Raw genomic sequence first — 21453 nt, 5'->3', positions numbered from 1 at the left:
CTCAGGAAGGGGAACATCACACACCGGGGCCTATCATGGGGAGGGGGCAAGGGGGAGGGATTGCATTGGGAGTTATACCTGATGTAAATGACGAGTTGATGGGTGCAGCAGACCAACATGGCACAAGTATACATATGTAACAAACCTGCACGTTATGCACATGTACCCTACAACTTAAAGTATAATAATAATAAATAAATTTAAAAAAATAAAATTTAAAAAAAAAAAAAATTGGAGTTTGCTTTTTGGGTTGTGTGCTTCCTCTGCCTTGGAAACTTTTCACTGAATTGCACAAAGCGGAGTATTTGTACAGATGTTTTGTTAAAGAAAGACCTAAAAATAATACCACTAACATGAATTAAAGGAAGAATGGAAACTGGAAGGGTTATGGTGGTAGTTGTAGTTGGGCCTGTTTTTGTCTTTGAAGACTACCACTTGATAAAAGCTCACTGGTTATGTGATTTGCCTCCACAAAAGACACTACAGACCTAGAAACTGCCCTACTTTTGGGAAGTTTGCAAACAAGCCTAATATTCCAGGTAAAAATAGGGGGCTCTGAATTTCGCAGGATTGAGGAGAGGAGTTCTGTCCTACCATATCTTCTTGCTGACAAAAACTGTTTCTTACTGTCTTTCTTTTATACCCAGGTTCTTCTGTGCTTTCTACCAAGCAGGTACTTTGACCTTAGAGGAAACTGATATTTTGGCTTGCCTCCTAGGATGTATTGGGTTCTTCCTTAACAAATCAGGAGGCAGACTTCCAAGTGACTGGCTCAATTAAAGCCAATTATTTCACTGTTCTGTGATTACTTCAAGTGCTTGACTTTTAGCTAATTTTTGAGGAAAAAAAAAACAGTGTTAAATGTTTACCCTAGAGTCCAAATTTACTGAAATAAAATGCCATTGAATGTTACATTTGGGCAGAAATGTTGGTTTATGTATTTGGGGTTTTTTTAATGTCTCTTTACCATGATTACATTTTATTCTTCTCTTTAACGTGGGTTGTGACAAAAACCTTTGATTGTGCAGGCTTGGTTGTTACAGTAAATGAAAATGATGTCGGGGACAGAGAGCTCCCTGAAACAGATGGTAATGTGTTTCATATATAAACACGTGCATATATGGTAATGCATATGTAGGAAGGTTTTGCTTATATTGGGAAGTAGGTATGTCCATATATCTTTTGTGAGACAGTTGCTAGACCTTGGTAATAAAGCGTAAGCTTAGGTTTTAGAGTCAGTCATTCCTGAATTAAAACTGAGTTCGTAGCTGTGTGGCCTTCAACAAATTATTTAACTCCACGAAACCTTGTCTTTTTCATCTGTAAAATGAAGTTAATGATACTCACTTCATAGGGGAAGTTGGGGTATAAACAAGTATTAAGATACTTAGCAAAATGCTTGCCTCAGTGCTCAAAATTTGGTAGTTATTTTTAAGAATTTAAAGAATTTTAACCTATTGCCTACTTTCTTGGAACTACTTCCGAACCTTTGACATTACAGTCAACTTGCAAAATAGTAATTTTTCAAATAGTATGTGTTTTTATGGTTCTTTGTGAACATTTTTTCATCTGCATGTAAAATGATTTAGCTTTCAGAAGCCCAAGATCCTGAACTACTTCATATGTAAGTATAAAAACACTTTCAAAATGGACCACTGCACATAATCTAGTTATTGGTATCTTGAACAGTGAGAATGAAAATCACTTCTCAACTCTTTTACTCTCATCTCCATTCCCTTATTGTGAATGGCCCTGTTGGTATTCCTCTATTGATCATCCTGTTCTGGGGGGATAAAACTTAAAGGGAAATCACACTTAGCACCTTCTCAAGGAACCATGTATTCCTGCCCAACACACATACTTGGCCATCTATTTTTCAGAACAGAACTAACTAGCCTTGGTAGTTACCAGTCTCTGGGGTTGTGACCTGGACATCTGCATTTAAACCAGTTCTCTAATGTAGTTCTTCTCAAACTTTACTGTGCAGAGTCTCCAGCCAGTAGAGAGAGAGGTCTTAGATGGCAACTATTCATATGGACTTGTTTTTGCTGTACCCCTGCCACTTAGAGGAGTGCCATAGGGAAGATGAATGTGGCTAAGCTGTCCAGTGTGATGGCCACTGAGTACCTCACATCACATGTGGCTGCTACAACTAAAGAACAAAATTTGTAACTTGTATTATTAATTTTGTACTCTGTGTGTGTGTGTGTGTGTGTGTGTGTGTGTGAGAGAGAGAGAGAGAGAGAGAGAGAGAGAGACAGGGTCTCACTCTGTCACCCAGGATACAGTGTAGTGGCGCAATTATCCTCTCAGCCTCCTGAGTAGCTGGGACTACAGGTCTGCACCACCATGCCTGGCTAATTGGTGTTTTTGGTTTTGTTTTCCACGTAAAGACAAGGTCTCACTCTGTTGCCCATGCTGGTCTCAAACTCCTGGGCTCAAGTGATCCACCCACCTCAGCTTCCCAAACTATTGGGATTACAGGTGTGAGCCACTGTACCTGGCCTGTAATTGTGTATAATTTTAATTAGTTTAAGTTTGTAAATTAAAACAGGATTAAATGTTTCTTGTATTGATTATATGTTGACATAATACTATTTTGGGAATACGGGTTAAATACCTTAATTTCACCTGTTTTTAATTTTTTTTAGCTCCTCCTCCTCCTGCCCCAGCTGTTTCTTTTTTCATGTGGATACTGGAAAAAATGTAGCCCATATTATATTACACTTGGACAGGCTGATCTGTCCTATATCTCCTCTTTGAAGCCAGAGGCAATTGGTCTCTAATGGGACCAGTATGGGCTCTAGCTACTGGTCAGTCTTCTGCTTCTACTCTAAGTCATCTTTTCTTCATATCTCTGCTCACAGAGAGAACTTTAAAAAGCATGATTACTGTGTCATTTGGGAAAGGTTAAGCACATTTGTTGTAGAGATGAGCAGTCTCTAAAACTTTTGGGGTGATGGATGTTAAATTGTAGTGCCCTGGAGTAAAGCCTGTTACCCTACTGTAGGTGTGGTTCTGGGGTTTTATGTCGAGTCTAATATTCTAGGCATTAGATCCTTCTGTATTTAGTTTTGAAGTGGTAGCAAAATGTAAGAATGAAGGACCTAATCTTCTTGCTCTTGCCTAGTGTCCTTTGCCAGGAGGTACAATTGACTGGCAGTTTGTTAATGTGACAATGATTAGCAAATCACAACTAAGTTTGTTCTTAACCCTTTGAAGCTTCTTACAATAACACTGTAAGGGGGGCTAAACTGGTTGTAAATCACATCTTCCCCAGTGTGTAGGATTGGGCAAGCTTTCCAACACCTTTGTTTCTTTCTCTTTACCTGTAAGCTGTGTCTGCACACGTGCACGAGTGCATACCCATCCACAGATCATTTAATTCTCATTTAACCTACTTTGTAACCAAGTCACAGAGAGGCAAAGCATCTTGCCCAGGTTCACACAAGCATTCTGGTTCCAAAGTCAGTGCCTAAATCAGTGCAGTAATTCCCAAACCATAAAATACATGTGACTCACCTGCAGACATTGTAAAACTGCACTCTATCAGTAGCTCCAGAATGAGATCTGAGACTGCACACCTGTCATGCTCCCAGGTGATGGTAATGCTGCTGCTCTACAGACCACCCTGGAAGGAGCAAGACTAAACCAGTAGCTCTCCAGCTTTAGCATGTTAAGAGTCATCAGGAGGGCTTGTCCAAACATACACTGGTGCTCTCCTCACCCTCCCCAAGTTTGAGTTACAGGGTGGGTCCTGAGAATTTGCATTTCCAACAAGTGAAGTTGATGCTCCTGATCAGTGGTATACATTTTGAGAAACTGCTGTAAACTATTATACTACTTTTCTTTTCCCACCTCATAGTTAGCAGTAAAAATAATCAAAATGTTTAACAGCCAGAATGACAGTCATTGACCAATCCAAGTAGTGCTTGACCTGCTAGAGAAGCCCTAGCCATAAATAAGTAGAGCCCTAAGATATGGACCAGTGAGTAGCAAACTTAATTGTTCTGAGAATGAAATAACATGTAAGAGTTATAAAAAGGTTTAGCACAGTACTTACCACATGTTAAGGGCTAAATGTTTATTATGATCCACAAAAAGGTGATATATGTAGATAATAGCAGTAATCTAAAATCTTTTGATAAACCTAAGGCAGTGACTCTTAACAGGGATTGCAAGGTGGTACATATTGGGGATGGGGGAGAGAAGGAATTTGAGGATAAAGGGACTATGACCTGAAAACCCACTTTCAGCATAGCTGTTCTTACAGAATCAGTTAAGGAAAAGAAAACTTAAACTTTTGACTGGGAATACACTGGAGAGAATAAGTATTTGTGGGCATAGTTTGGGGTGAGAAAAAGTTGATGAAATCTAAGGGAATAAGGAAACTCAAATTTAATTTGGTTTTATTTTCAGGATATGCCATTAGTCTTCTAGAGCAACAAGATTGCCTCTTTGAATGCCAGGTGCCTGTCCCTAAATTGTCCCTAAATCACTTGAGGGTGTAGCTAAAATGACTTTGGAAGTAGCCTTTGTTAAACAAGTGCTTTTTAATATGTTTTCTGCTACTTATTAGGATATCTGCTATGTTCTCTGCTTAATGTTATATTTTTATTTTTCAGTATTTTCATAAAGTTGCTGGCCAGCTTTTACCTCTTGCATATAATCTGTTGAAGAGGAATCTGTTTGCAGAAACTATTAAGGATCATCTGGCAAACAGAAGTAAAGAGAACATAGACCAACTTGCTGCATGAGTAAGGTGGCTTGTTTGGTGTACAGTATTTCAAAGGACTAGTATTTAACTTGTAATTTTTGTTTTGTTTTTAAGGAATACAAAAAATAAACATTTACTAAAAACATTTGTAAGGTTCTTCTGCCTGGTTTTCCTTCTTTAATGTACAAGCAAATAGCAGTCAAATCATCTAAATGGTGATTGACCCTAATCACATTTTGGAAGACAACTGAAGACATCTGATATGTCACAGGAAGCCACTGTCTAATGCCTGTGGCTAACTAGACCATCCTTACAGAGTCCTGTTTCAATATTTATCATATGGGCAACTAAGAATATTTCTTCTGACTCTTGAGTTAATAGCTGTAGCTTTAAGGACTGGGTTTATGGTGGGTGAGGAGGGGAACAGAAGGAAACTCATGACACTACAATCAGCACTCTTCCAGGGTGCCTGACCCTGACCTACCCAAACTGCATTTTGGGTAGTGTCTCCAGGTGACTCCCAGCAAGTAGTCCAGTTATCCCATTAGGTATATTATTTTCAATCTTCTCTTGACTCTGTCATTTACTAATAAAGCCTAGTATATTGATACACAGTATACAGTATTAGTATAAGATAATAATCACTATGCCATTAATTTAGATTTTAAAGTTTTTCACTTCAAATGATTTCACTGGATTTTTAGTATGAATCTGTGGATAGCTGTGTTTTACTAGATCCAGATTTTCCTTAAACCTGATGATATGTCCTTCACCTTAAAAGTAGGGGGCAGGGCAAGGTGCAGTGGCTCACACTTGTAATCCTAGCATTTTGGGAGGATAAGGTGGGCAGATCATCTGAGGTTTGGAGTTCGTGACTACCTTGACCAACATGGTGAAACCCCATCTCTACTAAATATACAAAATTAGCTAAGTGTGGTGGCACATGCCTATAATCCCAGCTACTTGGGAAGCTGAGGCAGGAGAATCACTTGAACCCAGGAGGTAGAGGTTGCAGTGAGCCTAGATCATGCTATTGCACTCCAGCCTAGAAAACAAAAGCAAGACTCTGTCTCAAAAAAAAAAAAAAAAAAAAAAAAAAAGTAGAGGGCAGACCATGAAATGCAGAGTAGCTAACTTCATGGATGGGGCTGAGGATCGTATAAACTTTTTCCCCTTTCTATAAAGTTCAAGATACAAAAGCCCCCAAGTCATCTAGTTAAACCTCCACGTTTTGTAAGATTGGCTTAACTTCTCCGAAGTTCTTACTGTCAGCTGTCTCCTTAAAATATATTTGAGGTGCTTACTCTTTTTTATATAAGGGTATGAGTAGACAATTTAAAAACAACACTTAGAATTTTAAATATAAGTAGCATTCCTCAGCTCCCCAATTAGGCTGCAAGCTTCTTAAGGGCATATATTTTATGGATATAGATCCCCCTCAGTAATGCAAACCTTTGGAATTGCACTTATTGAATAAAATGACCCTGTCACATGTTTCTAAGTGCCAGATAGAATCAAACTGGCATGAGCTGGGAAACATAAGATGCTTGGGAGTTAAGGATTCTTGACTTCTCAGACAAAAAGCCTTCTGGGGTCAAAAATCTCTGCCACAACTGAAATCTGCTCCCTTTCTGCCAATGGCTCATGCTGCCTTTGGAGGCAGGTAAGATGCTTTCTTCAAGGTAGGCACATTTTGTATAATAACCAAAATGAAACTGAAAACATCTTCAGCTTCCCTTTCATAACTGTACGGGAACTTTTATAGCTGTAATGGGGAGGCCTCAGGTTTTAAGGAACTGCCATTTTAATTATGTAAGTAGCTCCAGGCCTTGGAACCATCTGAACTATTAACTTGTTTTATATTAAAACATTACAGTAACAATTAACTCACACATATTTTATTAGAAAAGGTGACCAAGTCACATTGGTCTTAAATAGTTTTAGACCATGGATTTTAAATAAAATTTTAGAAGTTCTAGCTTTGTTCCTCAGATTTCTTTAGTTTCTAAGGTGGTCAACTATTTCTAAATACCGCCCCTAATGTTAACACATTTAAAAAATACCAAATTCATGTATCTCCCATTAAAGATTTGTTTAGCTAGAAAGATTCCTTTAATTTTGCCAATTGGTGATCCAATAATCTCAACTGTGTAGTTGGTAGAATTTTTTTATATGCCTTATGATCAGTAATAAGGATTCCAGAAGGATTTCTTATCAAGGAACAAATGAAAGAGGACAAAAAAAGGTGAATCGGCTTTTCATCCATTCCTTACAGAAACCTAATATGAATGCGTATCTTCAGGAAGCTGGGCATATCAGAACCAAGACAGAAATTGGACACAAACCCTAAGAATATGGTGATTATAATTTGGATAACACAGTTGTGAATGGGGTTTCCTGAAGACAGTAACAAGAAATGTGGATTTCCAGTCTCAAACTCCAATCAGTTGGCTCGGAGGGCTACTAACCTGTTTCAGGAGGAACTGATCTTCCAACTGGTGAACATTTTTCATTGAAGAGCAAGCTCCCTGCAGGAAGATACCAAGCCTTCCTTATCTTTTTCCTTCACTAAAGGCAGAGTCCATTTAAACCTAATTAACTAAATATTACCTACCTAGGATCTGGTCACTCAATGGCTATAGTAGCTTCCAAATGGCATCTATATACCTCTGTTCTCTGAGAACACAGTTTAAGTGCCTAGGCTCTTTCATGAATAAAGAACCTTGATCCAATCAGGATTTAACAGAAAATCATCCCCCAGTTCAAATTTAGCTAAGCTCGCCCCTCAGCGTTCAATAATGGAGTTTCCATGTAACCTCTCAAACATGTATGTAGAATAACACCCAAGGAAAAATGAAAGCTACAAAACAGATTGCTATAAACTACTCGGCAGTGTCCTAAGACCTTTGTATTACCTCAAACACTGACCTTACCAGCGTAATGTTGTTCTATCTAAACTATTCCTATCATAATTAATTTTAATGTCTGGATGGGCAAGGTGGCTCATAACTGTAAGCTCAGCACTTTGGGAAGCCAAGGTGGGCAGAGAGCTTAAGCCCAGGAGTTTGAGACCAGCCTGGATTAACATGGTGAAATTCTGTCTCTACAAAATATTAGCCAGGCACGGTGGTGCACACCTGTGGTCCCAGCTACTCAGGAGGCTGAGGTGGGAGGATAACGTGAGCCCAGGAGGCAGAGGTTGCAGTGAGATGAGATCATGTCGCTGCACTCCAGCCTGGGCAGTGGAGTGAGACTCTGTCTCAAAAAAACAATAATAATATATATGTAGGTGGTCCCTATAATACTAGCCTCTCAGTTCCTTGACTTACTCTTTCAATGATCTAGATTAGGGATTGATTGACAAACTAGAAACTAGTACCTTCTCAGTACCAGTAATGAAAACCTCCCAAATCTTAATTTCAAGCATTTATATTAAAACATTACAGTAACCATTAGCTCACATATATTTTATTAGAAAAGGTGACCAAATCACATTGGTCTTAACATCATCACTCATCCTTCCCTCTCTTTCCCACTAGTACCCCAACAATTTTTCAACACAACAGTCCCCAATAATTCACAAATGTAACCACCTTTTTCATTCTTCACCCACTCCATTCCTGATTCCCTCTTTACCCAGCCTTGAGATTCTATTCCACATCGTTACAATCCCTCCTCACATCCTCTGCTCCACTGCCCTTCTCTCCATTCGTTGTATTTATCTGTTAACCTTAAGCCAAATTTTTAAAACTGCCTATTCCTTACCTGAGTCTGCTCAGTATCAGGTGGCTGGAGAAAAAATACAACCATGGCAGCTCGTCTTATTTTAACCTCAAGTTGGCCATGCTGGATGCCCATCGATTCTACTTTCTCATCTCTCAACCCCCAACCCCCAACCCCATCCTCAATTTATTTCACTGAGAAAATAGAAGCAACCAAAATACCTTCAACGGAATCCCACTGCCTTACCAACTACCCATTATGCTCTGCCTTTCCTACCCATTATACTCTGCCTTTCCTCCTTTCTATGAAGGTTGAATATGTGTCCAAGACCCCATCCTCCTTTCCCTACTCAAGGACCACTCTTCTATTTTTCCTCTCAAACATTTCTATCATTAACAAAAAAGCTGTAATTTCCTGCATCTTAAAATCCAATCAATCTCAGATTAATTTTCCTTGTCAGATGATCAACAGCAAAAAAAAAAAAAAGCTATAATATCCTGCCTCTTAAAACTATCACGCATTACTTTTCTGAAAACCTCATAGAGAATTGCAATATTTCTCTTCAATTCTTCTTCCAATCTCTGGTGGAGCCACTCCTTTCAGGCTTTGGTTTGCCACCATTGTGCTGAACCTGCTCTGGGGGAAGTTATTTATTTTCACACTGGTCCATTGTGAGCCCTCATTTACTTCACCTATCAGCAACACGTGACAGTTAGTCATTGCTCCTTGAAATCATTATTCATTTGGTTTAGAGGATTATCCTTCTTTTTTGAGACAGGGGCTTGCTTTGTCACCCAGGCTGGAGTGCAGTAGCACCATCATAGCTCACTGCAGCCTTGAACTCCTAGGCTCAAACAATCCTCCTGCCTTAGTCTCCTAAGTAGCTGGGACTACAGGCACATGCTACCATGCCCAGCTCATATCTTCATTTTTTAATTTTTTGTAGAGATCTGGCCTATGTTTCACAGGCTAGTCATGAACTCCTGAACTCAAATGATCCTGTTCCACTTGGCCTCCCAAAGTGCTAGATTTATAGGCCTGAGCCACCACACCCAATTTATTTTTAATAAATTCACCAGTGGAATACCCTTCTTTGAATGTCACTACTCCCAACTGAACCTCACTGGCGGCTCCCTCATTTGCTGGTTCTTCACCTCCCCAAATCTAAACATAGGTATACATCAGTGCTCAGTCCTTGTACCTCTTCTCTGTCTGCACTCAATCCATGGTACTCTCCTGTCTCAGGATGATGCTGCCCCTGTGAAGCTCAGGCTGGGCCTTTCTCCTGAATTCGAGTCTGATACATGCTAATGCCTATGTGACACCCCCACTTGGAAGTCTAAAAGACATTTAAAATAATGTGTAAAACCAAAATTCCTCTGCACACGACACCCCACCCCCAAATCTATTCTTAAAGTCTTTCCCAACTCAGCCAGTGGCCATTCCATTGTTCTGTCATTACTCAGTCAAAAATTTTGCGGACATCCATGATTTCTCACTTACCACACTCCACATCCAACCCATTCACAAGTCCTGTCTATTCCACCTTCAGCATGGCTATAATCCAACCACTTTCACCACCTCCACCAGCTTCAGTCAGGTACAGATCTCCACCATATCTGACCTGAATTATTCTAAGAGCCTTCTAGGTGGTCTCCTCCTTCCACCCCTGCCCCCTTATAGTCTATTCCCAACAAGGGTACTCTGAGAACGGACAGACTGCCTCCTTAAGTGGGTCCCTGACCCCCATGTAACCTAACTGGGAGACACCTCCCAGTAGGGACCAACTGACACCTCATATAGGTGGCTGCCCATCTGGGACGAAGCTTCCAGAGGAAGGATCAAGCAGCAATATTTGCTGTTCTACAATATTTGCTGTTCTGCAGCCTCCACTGGTGATACCCAGGCAAACAGGGTCTCGAATGGAACTCCAGTAAACTCCAACAGAACTGCAGCTGAGGGACCCATTAGAAGGAAAACTAACAAACAGAAAGGAATACCGTCAACATCAACAAAAAGTAATCTACACCAAAACCTCATCTGTAGGTCACCAAAGACCCAAGGTAGATAAAACTACAAAGATGGGAAGAAACCAGAGCAGAAAAGCTGAAAATTATAAAAATCAGAGTGCTTCTTCTCCTCCAAAGGATTGCAGCTCCTCGCCAGCAATGGAACAAAACTGCATGAAGAATGACTTTGACGAGTTAACATAGGTAGGTTTCAGAAGGTTGGTAATAACAAACTTCTCTGAGCTAAAGGAGGATGTTTGAACCCATCACAAGGAAGCTAAAAACCTTGAAAAAAGATTAGATGAGTAGTTAACTAAAATAAACAGTATAGAGAAGACCTTAAATGACCAGATGGAGCTGAAAACCATGTCATGAGAACTTCATGATGCATGCACAAGCTTCAATAGCCGATTTGATCAATTGGAAGAAAGGGTATCAGTGATTGAAGATCAAATTAATGAAATAAAGCAAGAAAACAAGGTTAGAGGAAAAAAGAGTAAAAAGAAATGAACAAAGCCTCCAAGAAATATGGGACTATCTGAAAAGACCCAATCTATGTTTGATTGGTGTACCTGAAAGTGATGGGGAGAATGGAACCAAGTTGGAAAACACTCTTCAGGATATTATCCAGGAGACATTCCCCAACCTAGCAAGACAGGCCAACATTCAAATTCAGGAAATACAGAGAACACCAGAAAGATACTCCTCGAGAAGAGCAACCCTAAAACACTTAATTTTCAGGTTCACCAAGGTTGAAATGAAGGAAAAAGTGTTAAGGGCAGCCAGAGAGAAAGGTCGAGTTACCTACAAAGGGAAACCCATCAGACTAACAGCAGATCTGTCAGCAGAAACCCTAAAAGTGAGAAGACAGTGGGGGCCAATATTCAACATTGTTAAAGGAAAGAAAATAATTTTCAACCCAGAATTTCATTTCCAGCCAAACTAAACTTCATAAATAAAGGAGAAATAAAATCCTTTACAGACAAGCAAACACTTAGAGATTTTGTCACCACCAGGCCTGCCTTAACAAGAGCTCCTAAAGGAAGCAATAAACATGGAAAGAAACAACTGGTACCAGCCACTACAAAAACAGGCCAAATTGTAAAGACCAATGATGCTAGGAAGAAACTGCATCAATTAACGGGCAAAATAAACAGTTAACATCATAATGACAGGATCAAATTCACACTTAACAACATTAACCTTAAATGTAAATGGACTAAATGCCCCAATTAAAAGACCCACAATGGCAAATTGGATAAAGAGTCAAGACCCATCAGTGTGCTGTATTAAGGAGACCCATCTCACATGCAAAGACACACATAGGCTCAAAATAAAGGGATGGAGGAAGATCTACCAAGCAAATGGAAAGCAAAAAAAAAGCAGGGACTGCAATCCTAATCTCTGATAAAACAGACTTTAAACCAACAAAGATCAAAAGAGACAAAGAAGGCCAATACAAAATGGTAAAGGGATCAATTCAACAAGAAAAGCTAACTATCCTAAATATATATGCACCCAATACAGGAGCACCCAGATTCATAAAGCAAGTCCTTAGAGACCTACAAAGAGAATTAGACTGCACACAATAATAATGGGAGTCTTTAATACCCCGCTGTCAATATTAGACAGATCAACAAGACGAGAAGGTTAACAATGATATCCAGGACCTGAACTCAGCTCTGCAACAAGCAGACCTAATAGACATCTACAGAACTCTGCAATCCAAATCAACAGAATATACATTGTCTCAGCACCACATTGGACTTATTCTAAAACTGACCACATGATTGGAAGTAAAACACTCCTCAGCAAATGTAAAAGAATAGAAATCACAACAAACTGTCTCTCAGACCACAGTGCAATCAAATTAGAACTCAGAATTAAGAAACTCACTCAAAACCCAACAACTACATGGAAACTGAACAACCTGCTCCTGAATGACTATTGGGTACATAACAAAATGAAGGCAGAAATAAAGATTTTCTTTGAAACCAATGAGAACAAAGACACACTGTACCAGAATCTCTGAGACACAGCTAACGCAGTGTTTACAGGGAAGTTTATAGCACTAAATGGCCACAAAAGAAAGCAGGAAAGATCTAAATTCGACACCCTAACATCACAATTGAAAGAACCAGAGAAGTGAGAGCAAACAAATTCAAAAGCTAACAGAAGGCAAGAAATGACTAAGATCACAGCAGAACTGAAGGAGATGAGACACAAAAAACCCTTCAAAAAATCAATGAATCTAGGAGCTGGTTTTTTGAAAAGATCAACAAAATTGATAGAACACTAGCAAGACTAATAAAGAAGAAAAGAGAGAAGATCAAACAGATACAATAAAAAATGATAAAGGGGATATCACCACTGATCCCACAGAAATACAAACTACCATCAGAGAATACTATAAACACCTCTACATTAATAAACTACAAAATCTAGAAGAAATGGATAAATTACTGGACACATACACCCTCCCAAGACTAAACCAGGAAGAAGCTGAATCTCTGAATAGACCAATAACAGGCTCTGAAATTGAGGCAATAATTAATAGCCTAACAACCAAAAAAAAGTCCAGGACCAGACAGATTCACTGCCGAATTCTACCAGTGGTACAAAGAGGAGTTGGTATCATTCCTTCTGAAACTATTCCAATCAATAGAAAAAGAGGGAATCCTCAGTAACTCATTTTATGAGGCCAGCATCATCCTGATACCAAAGCCTGGCAGAGACACACACAAAAAAAGAGAATTTTAGACTAATATCCCTGATGAACATCGATGAGAAAATCCTCAATAAAATACTGGCAAACCGAATCCAGCAGCACATAAAAAGCTTATCCACCACGATCAAGTCAGCTTCATCCCTGGGATGCAAGGTTGGTTCAACATATGCAAGTCAATAAATGCAATCCATCACATAAACGACACCAATGACAAAAACCACACAATTATCTCAATAGATACAGAAAAGGCCTTCGACAAAATTCAACACCCCTTCATGCTAAAAAAAAATCTCAATAAATTAGGTATTGATGGGACGTATCTCAAAATGGTAGGCACTATTTATGACAAACCCACAGCCAATATCATACTGAATGGGCAAAAACTTTGGAAGCATTCCCCTCGAAAACTGGCACAAGACTGGGATGCCTTCTCTCACCACTCCTATTCAACCTAGTGTTGGAAGTTCTGGCCAAGGCAATCAGGCAAGAGAAAGAAATAAAGGGTATTCAGTTAGGAAAAGAGGAAGTCAAATTGTCCCTGTTTGCAGATGACATGATTGTATATTTAGAAAACTCCATCATCTCAGCCCAAAATCTCTTTAAGTTGATAAGCAACTTCAGCAAAGCCTCAGGATACAAAATCAATGTGTAAAAATCACAAGCATTCCTACACACCAAGAACAGACAGAAAGCCAAATCATGAGTGAATTCCCATTCACAATTGCTTCAAAAAGAATAAAATACCTAGGAATCCAACTTACAAGAGATGTGAAGGACCTCTTCAAGGAGAACTACAAACTACTGCTCAGCGAAATAAAAGAGGACACAAACAAATGAAAGAACATTCCATGCTCACGGATAGGAAGACTCAATATCGTGAAAATGGCCATACTGCCCAATTTATAGATTAAATTTATAGATTCAATGCCATCCCCATCAAGCTACCACTGACTTTCTTCACAGAATTGGAAAAAACTGCTTTAAAGTTCATGTGGAACCAAAAAAGAGCCTGCATCACCAAGACAATCCTAAGCCAAAAGAACAAAGCTGGAGGCATCACACTACCTGACTTCAAACTATACTACAAGGCTACAGTAACCAAAACAGCATGGTACTGGTACTAAAACAGAGATGTAGACCAATGGAACAGAACAGGGGCCTCAGAAATAACACCACACATCTACAACCATCTGATCTTTGACAAACCTGAGAGAAACAAGCAATGGGGAAAGGATTCCCTATTTAATAAATAAATGGTGCTGGGAAAACTGGCTAGCCATAAGTAGAAAGCTGAAACTGGATCCTTCCTTACACCTTATATAAAAATTAATTCAAGATGGATTAAAGACTTAAATATTAGACCTGAAACCATAAAAACCCCAGAAGAAAACCTAGGTAATATCATTCAGGACATAGGCATGGGCAAGGACTTCATCACTAAAACACTAAAAGCAATGGCAACAAAAGCCAAAATTGACAAATGGGATCGAATTAAACTAAAGAGCTTCTGCACAGCAAAAGAAAGTACCATCAGAGAGAATAATCAACCTACAGAACAGGAGAAAATTTCTGTAATCTACCCATCTGACAAAGGTCTAATATCCAGAATCTACAAAAAACTTAAACAAATTTTCAAGAAAAAATCAAACCACCCCATCAAAAAGTGGGCAAAGTATATGAACAGACACTTCTCAAAAAGAAGACATTTATGCAGCCAACAGACACATGAAAAAAATGCTCATCATCACTGGTCATCAGAGAAATGCAAATCAAAACCACAATGAGATACCATCTCACACCAGGTAGAATGGTGATCATTAAAATGTCAGGAAACAACAGATGCTGGAGAGGATGTGGAGAAATACGAAGGCTTTTACACTGTTGGTGGGACTGTAACCTAGTTCAACCATTGTGGAAGACACTGTGGCGATTCCTCAAGGATCTAGAACTAGAAATACCATTTGACCCAGTCATCCCATTACTAGGTATATACCCAAAGGATTATAAATCATGCTGCTACAAAGACACATGCACACATATGTTTATTGCAGCACTATTCACAATAGCAAAGACTTGGAACCAACCCAAATGTCCATCAATGATAGACTGGATTAAGAAAATGTGGCACATATACACCATGGAATACTATGCAGCCATAAAAAAGGATGAATTCATGTCCTTTGTAGGAACATGGATGACGCTGGAAACCATCATTCTCAGCAAACTATTGCAAGGACAGAAAACCAAACACTGCATGTTCTCACTCATAGGTGGGAATTGAATAATGAGAACACTTGGACACAGGAAGGGGAACATCACACACCAGGGCCTGTTGTGTGGTGGGGGTAGTGGGGAGGGATAGCATTAGGAGAAATACCGACTGTAAATGATGAGTTGATGGGTGCAGCACACCAACATGGCACATGTATACCTATGTAACAAACCTGCACATTGTGCATATGTACCCTAGAACTTAAAGTATAATAAAAAAAAATTAAGGTATTACTTTTTTTAAAGACATAATGCTATTGTACATGCAACAGACTACAGCACAGTGTAAACAGAACTTTTATATGCACTAAGATACCAAGACATTTATGTGACTTGCTTTATTATGATGTTCACTTTATTGTGGTGGTCTGAACCAAATCTATATCTCTCAGGTAAGTCTATTTATATGTACCAATTGAAAAGAGAAAAATAGTTATTGATTAAATTTGATGAGGATAATAGAGATAAGAAGCACCATAAGCAAGATCATTTAAAGACTACTGAAAGAGGTTGGGCACAATGGCTCATGCCTGTTATCTCAGCACTTTGGGAGGCCAAGGTAGGCAGATCACCTGAGGTTAGGAGTTCAAGACCAGCCTGGCCAACATGGCGAAACCCCATCTCTACTAAAAATACAAAAATTAACCTGGTGTGATGGTGCACACCTATAATCCCAGCTACTTGGGAGGCTGAGGCAGGAGAATCGCTTGAACCTGGGAGGCGGAGGTTGCAGCGAGCTGAGATTGCGCCACTGCCCTCCAGTCTGGGCAACAAAGTGAGACTTTGTCTCAAAAGAAAAAAAATTTAAAAATAAAAGATAATAAATGACTACTGAAAGAGTAAGAGCTATAAACTCTTCTGAATATGAAATGAGCCAAACACAAAATGATGGCATGTTTGAGTCTATTAGGATCATTAAAAGGATGCACAATAGAAAAAAATCAAAGTGTGTTTTATACTCTCTTGCCAGGTATCATCCTTCAGCCAGAGCTAAGTTAAAGGTAAGACTCAACAAAGGCCTGCCAATTGCCTCCAACTTCTTATAGATAAACTGACTGTGAGAGAGTTGGGAGTTACACAGAACACTTACTTATTGTAGAAAAAAACAGCTTTAACAGCTCTTTTAACTCGATCCCCTAAGAAAAAAGGTAAAACTTTAAGGCTTTTCTATCATTATTACTATTATTTTATTATTATTATTTTTTTTTTTTTTTTGAGATGGAGTCTCACTCTGTCACCCAGGCTGGAGTGCAGTGGTATAATCTCGGCTCACTGCAACCTCCGCCTCCTGGGTTCAAGCAATTCTCCTGCCTCAGCCTCCTGAGTAGCTGAGAACTACAGGCATGTGCCACCAAGCCCGGTAAATTTTTGTATTTTTAGTAGAGATGGGGTTTCACCCCATTAGCCAGGATGGTTTTGATCTCCCGACCTTGTGATCCACCCAGCTCGGCCTCCCACAGTGCTGGGATTACAGGCATGCAACCGGCCCAGGCTTTTCTATTATTTTAACTCTTGATAATCAGTGGACTACAGACTGAGGACAAGAGAAGAGAGACCTTATTTCAAAAACTAATACCACTCCAATTTTGTAGAAACAAAGCCATTATTCCATATTAATTTATACCTGTAAAAGCACATACTATTACATGAAGTACAGGTGTAGTAATTTAAAGAAAAAGAATAAGCTGATATGTGCTTCCCCACATATATCACTGATAGTCATATAAGAAATTATGTTTACTGATAGATCATTAATCAACAAATTTTGTTATTTTATAAATCCAAAAGAAGCAATGTCCCAGGGCATAAGGCCCAGCTGCCTTAATTCCTTGAAGGAAAAAGGCATGTATTTGTAGACCTAGTAATTTAACTGAGTCTGCAGTGTCCTTTCAAGCTAATACCCTATACTGGTATGAGGCAGAATAATGGCTCCTCAAAGATGTCCATAGCTTAGTTCCCAGAACCTGTGATTACATTACTTTACATGGCAAGGAGGAATTAAGGTTGCAGAAAGAAAGTCACTGCCTTAAAAAATAGATTATTTTCTGATATATCTGGGTGGGCCTGAAGTAATTACAAAGGTTTTTCAAACGTGGAAGAGAGATTTAGCAGAGTTTGTGTCAGAGTGATGAAACAAGAGAAAGACTTGACCAGCCATTGCTGGCTTTGAAGATGCAAATAGAGGGCCAGGCGCCAAGGAATGCTGGCAGCTTCTAAAGCCAGAAAAGGCAAAACAACGTACTCTCTCCTACGGCCTCCAGAATGCCCTATGAACACCTTAATTTTAGCAGCGAGATCCATTTCAGACTTCTGATCTCAAGAACTGTAAGATAATAAATTTGTGTGGCTTTTAAGCCACTAAGTTGTGGTAATTTATTACAATAGCAATGGGAAACTAATAAAAGTGGTTTTAAAACATGATCATGAATTCTCTGACACTTGTCCCACTAAGTGTATGTCCCTCCTCTGAACAGGGTGGGCCTCTGTGACTGCCTCAATGAATAGAATTAAACAAGTCATGCTGCAAGACTTCTTTGGCTACATTAAAAACAGCCCTCTTGGGACACTTGCTTTTGGAACCCTGAGCTATGGTGTAAGAAATACATCTACCCTGAGGCCACCACCCTAGAAAAACCACAGAGAGAGAGGAAAAAGAAAGAGAGAGAGAGAGCACGAGCGAGCGAGCATGAGAGAGAGAGTGTGCGTGATTGATCCCAGGAGCCCAGGTGTCTGAATCTTTTCAGCCTAGGTGCTAGTCATGAATGTAGAAGTCTTTGAACTATACTCAATAATAATTTGATTGTACACTTAAAAATAATTAAGAGCATAATTGGACTGTTTGTAACACAAAGGATAAATGCTTGAGGTGATGGATACTCCATTTACCCTGAGATTATTAAGCACTGCATGCCCGTATCAAAATATTTCATGTACCACAGAACTACATATAAATACTGTGTACCCACAAAAACACTTTTAAAAAGGAAGTGGAAAAAAGGAACTTTGAGATGATTAGCCCTTGCCATGTCTAATAACAACTATGTGAAAGACCACAAGCAAAAAATGCCCGGCTGAGCCCTTCCTAAATGGCTGACCCGATATCAAGAACAAAATAAGTAGTTACCTTAAGCTGCTAAGTTTTGGGAGTAATTTGTTAAATAGCAACAAATAACATGCTCAACAATATATGCTAAGGAATTATCTTTTTCATTACTTAAAATTAAACTCAAAAGTACTTTTTTCAGTCATTTATGGAACAACAACCTCTGTCATTCCACATATGTTTTGAACATGCCAACATTGCCCAAATATCACCTCACATTAGCACCTACCTTGATACCAAAAGTGAATACTGTCATTATGATTTTAAATAGGAGAGCCAGGCATAACTTCACTGGGCTGAATATACTCCAACGCCTGCTGGACTATCAGGAATGTCATCGACAATTTTACTGGCATTCATGCCATTTCAGTAGTCACAACGAGAAGAGGATTTCAGGGGACAACAGTCTGTAAAAAACTCTTTGATCAGTTCACTGGTGTTTACCCTAGTGTATGGATTAGGAAAGGCAATGACAGCAATAATGGCTGCAACAATAATGATTTCCAGAAGGCGATACTTTCCAAATTTGGTGGCCTTGCGTGGAAGACACCGGGCAATATTTGCTCTAATGAAAAAGGCTCCCCAAAGCCCTCCAAATACCCCTAGGAGAATAAAAGGAAACAGCTCAAAAAGGTACCATGGTGTGTGATACTCCACATAAAAAAGGACCAGATGGCTATTACCAAACGGATTGATGGACCTCAAAACAAATGCAGCCACTAAAGCAGCAGAAAAATGATCTCCATAAAGTTTTGAGAGGAAAATAATAGCTAACCAAAAACCACAAAAGAAAAATTAATGGTATCATTTTATAAGATGTTTCTGATATATTATAAATTGAATAGTAAATATCCTAGCTCTAAATTTTGCTGTAGTTAGAATTTATACACAATGGATTTTACTGTAATAAGAAAAACTGATGTTATTATTACTTTTGGAGATGGTGATCATCATTACAAATTCACAGTATCAATTTATTATAAATGTCTAATAAATGTTTAGAATATCTAGCACTGTTTTATTTTCAAAATGAGTTTCACATTCATTTTAATCCCTAAACTTTAATCCCTAAAGTATTGTTACCAAGGCATCTCAGCCATACTTCAACCTGTGCCTACAAACCACTTTTGGAAACAGTGGTGGAAACAAATTGCATCAGCACTCAAGATTTCATTCTGCTGCAACTTTTCATAAGATCATTAAATTACTCAATTCAATTAAGCTAGGTGAGAAACAGCATACTACTCATCTTACCGCAAATATATACCTTTTAGATCTAAAATTCAGCTAAAATAAAATTTTAAAAATATATCCATACATCATCATGTAAAAAATACACATATAACATCCTAAGTTCTAGAATATTCTTTGTAACTCATAGTAAATTAATCATTTAAATGCTGTAATGCCACAAATAAAAATCTCTGATTTTCTTCAATGTATCTCTACTTAGAAGGTTGATTTTACTAAATTATTTGATAATCATACTTTCATAATTTAAACTTCCCAATCTTGGTAATATATTAGTTTTAATAACTTGACTTCTTAGTAACTTTACACAGATCCTACTGCAATAACTATCACTTCTTTTCTACTACAGCTCAAATATATTTGCACCACAATCCAGTGGATTTGTTATATGACTGCATAGTTAATACAAAAGCTTCTTGAAACAATATGGCACTTAATTCTTTCTTGCTGCAATGTGTTGAGGATGGATCCATTTAATGTGGATGCAATAATCTAATATGTGATTAATTCTATAATTAACTAAATTGGAAACATGTTGTTGTATCAATTATTAATTCATCTTGAGACAAAGCAAGACTTACCTCCGCTTGACTTATGATTAATTCTGCCCATGTTTTCCACCATAGACATTTCCCTCTCTTCAAATGTTGTTTCATTAGATCCTCAACAGCACTTTTTGTGGTTGTACCACAATGCACTAAGACAAATGCACTCCTTTAGGTCAGTCATCCAATCAGCAACAATGTCTATTAATCCGGCCAAGGCCCCTGTAAAAATATGTTGGAGATGTTCAAAAAATAAGTCAACTTTTTGGGAGTCGAGAACAATCTAGTTAAAAGGTGAGTGGAAAGCAGGAGACTCCTAAAAAAAGGGTCATTTAAGAAGTACATATAAATTTAAGATTTTCAAATTTTAGTTATAAACATATATTTTAAAACTGTAAAAAGTTATTTTTTACAATAAAATTGCTATTTTTGTTTGGAATTTTTAAAAGTTACATCATTCAAATTAATTGTGACCCAAAAAATAGTGTTTAAAAGATACTGAAATATCTTCAAAAGACAGCTACTTGGCAGAGGGTTCACAAATCTAATTTTCAATCCATAACTTAATTAACAGATTTATAAATGTTATCAATTTCATTTAAATTTAATGTTCATTAGAAACAATTATTGAAATTCAGAGTATTCGTATTTATAGTTTTTTCTTAAATTACAGAAAACCATATATCAAGATTATTTTACTGTGAGAATATAAAAAATATACAAATTTATGGTCAAATCTGGGTCCTTCTCTCATAAAAAGATCAGTAGGTTACATATACAGAGGCCATCAAATTATTATGCATGCCAATTAGGATTATCAGTACTTCTATTCTCTATAAAAAATTTAATTTTGTGGTCTTCTGAACATAATCTTCCATCGTGGAAGCTGAAACTTGATTACAACTGGGCTTAATATTTGTTTTCAGGTCCTCAACAGCTATTTCTTAAAATCTCACACATTGGGACTTTGTGGCCACGCTGTACAGCAGGGTGATGAAGGGGACAGAGCCTTGAACTAGACGGCTTTAATTCAGACCCTGGCTTGGCCACTTACTAAGTTGTATGACCTTAGTAAGACTAAGTTACTTTTCTTCGGCTTCAGTTCC

At 38.3% G+C, this 21453-nt stretch overlaps 2 pseudogenes; one reads left to right on the top strand and one right to left on the bottom strand.

Moving 5' to 3' along the window:
* Nucleotides 1-1108, top strand: part of LOC112607726 — a 21632-nt pseudogene extending 20524 nt beyond the window's left edge.
* A 17651-nt stretch (nucleotides 1109-18759) lies between these two features.
* LOC112607725 lies at nucleotides 18760-19359 on the bottom strand (annotated as a pseudogene).
* Between the last annotated feature and the right edge of the window lie 2094 nt (nucleotides 19360-21453).

This window comes from Theropithecus gelada, chromosome 15 (assembly GCF_003255815.1).
Source record: "Theropithecus gelada isolate Dixy chromosome 15, Tgel_1.0, whole genome shotgun sequence".
In the NCBI taxonomy this organism is placed as follows: Eukaryota; Metazoa; Chordata; class Mammalia; order Primates; family Cercopithecidae; genus Theropithecus; species Theropithecus gelada.
The sequence above is the reverse complement of the archived record's forward strand: the minus strand, read 5'-3'. Positions and strand labels throughout refer to the sequence as shown.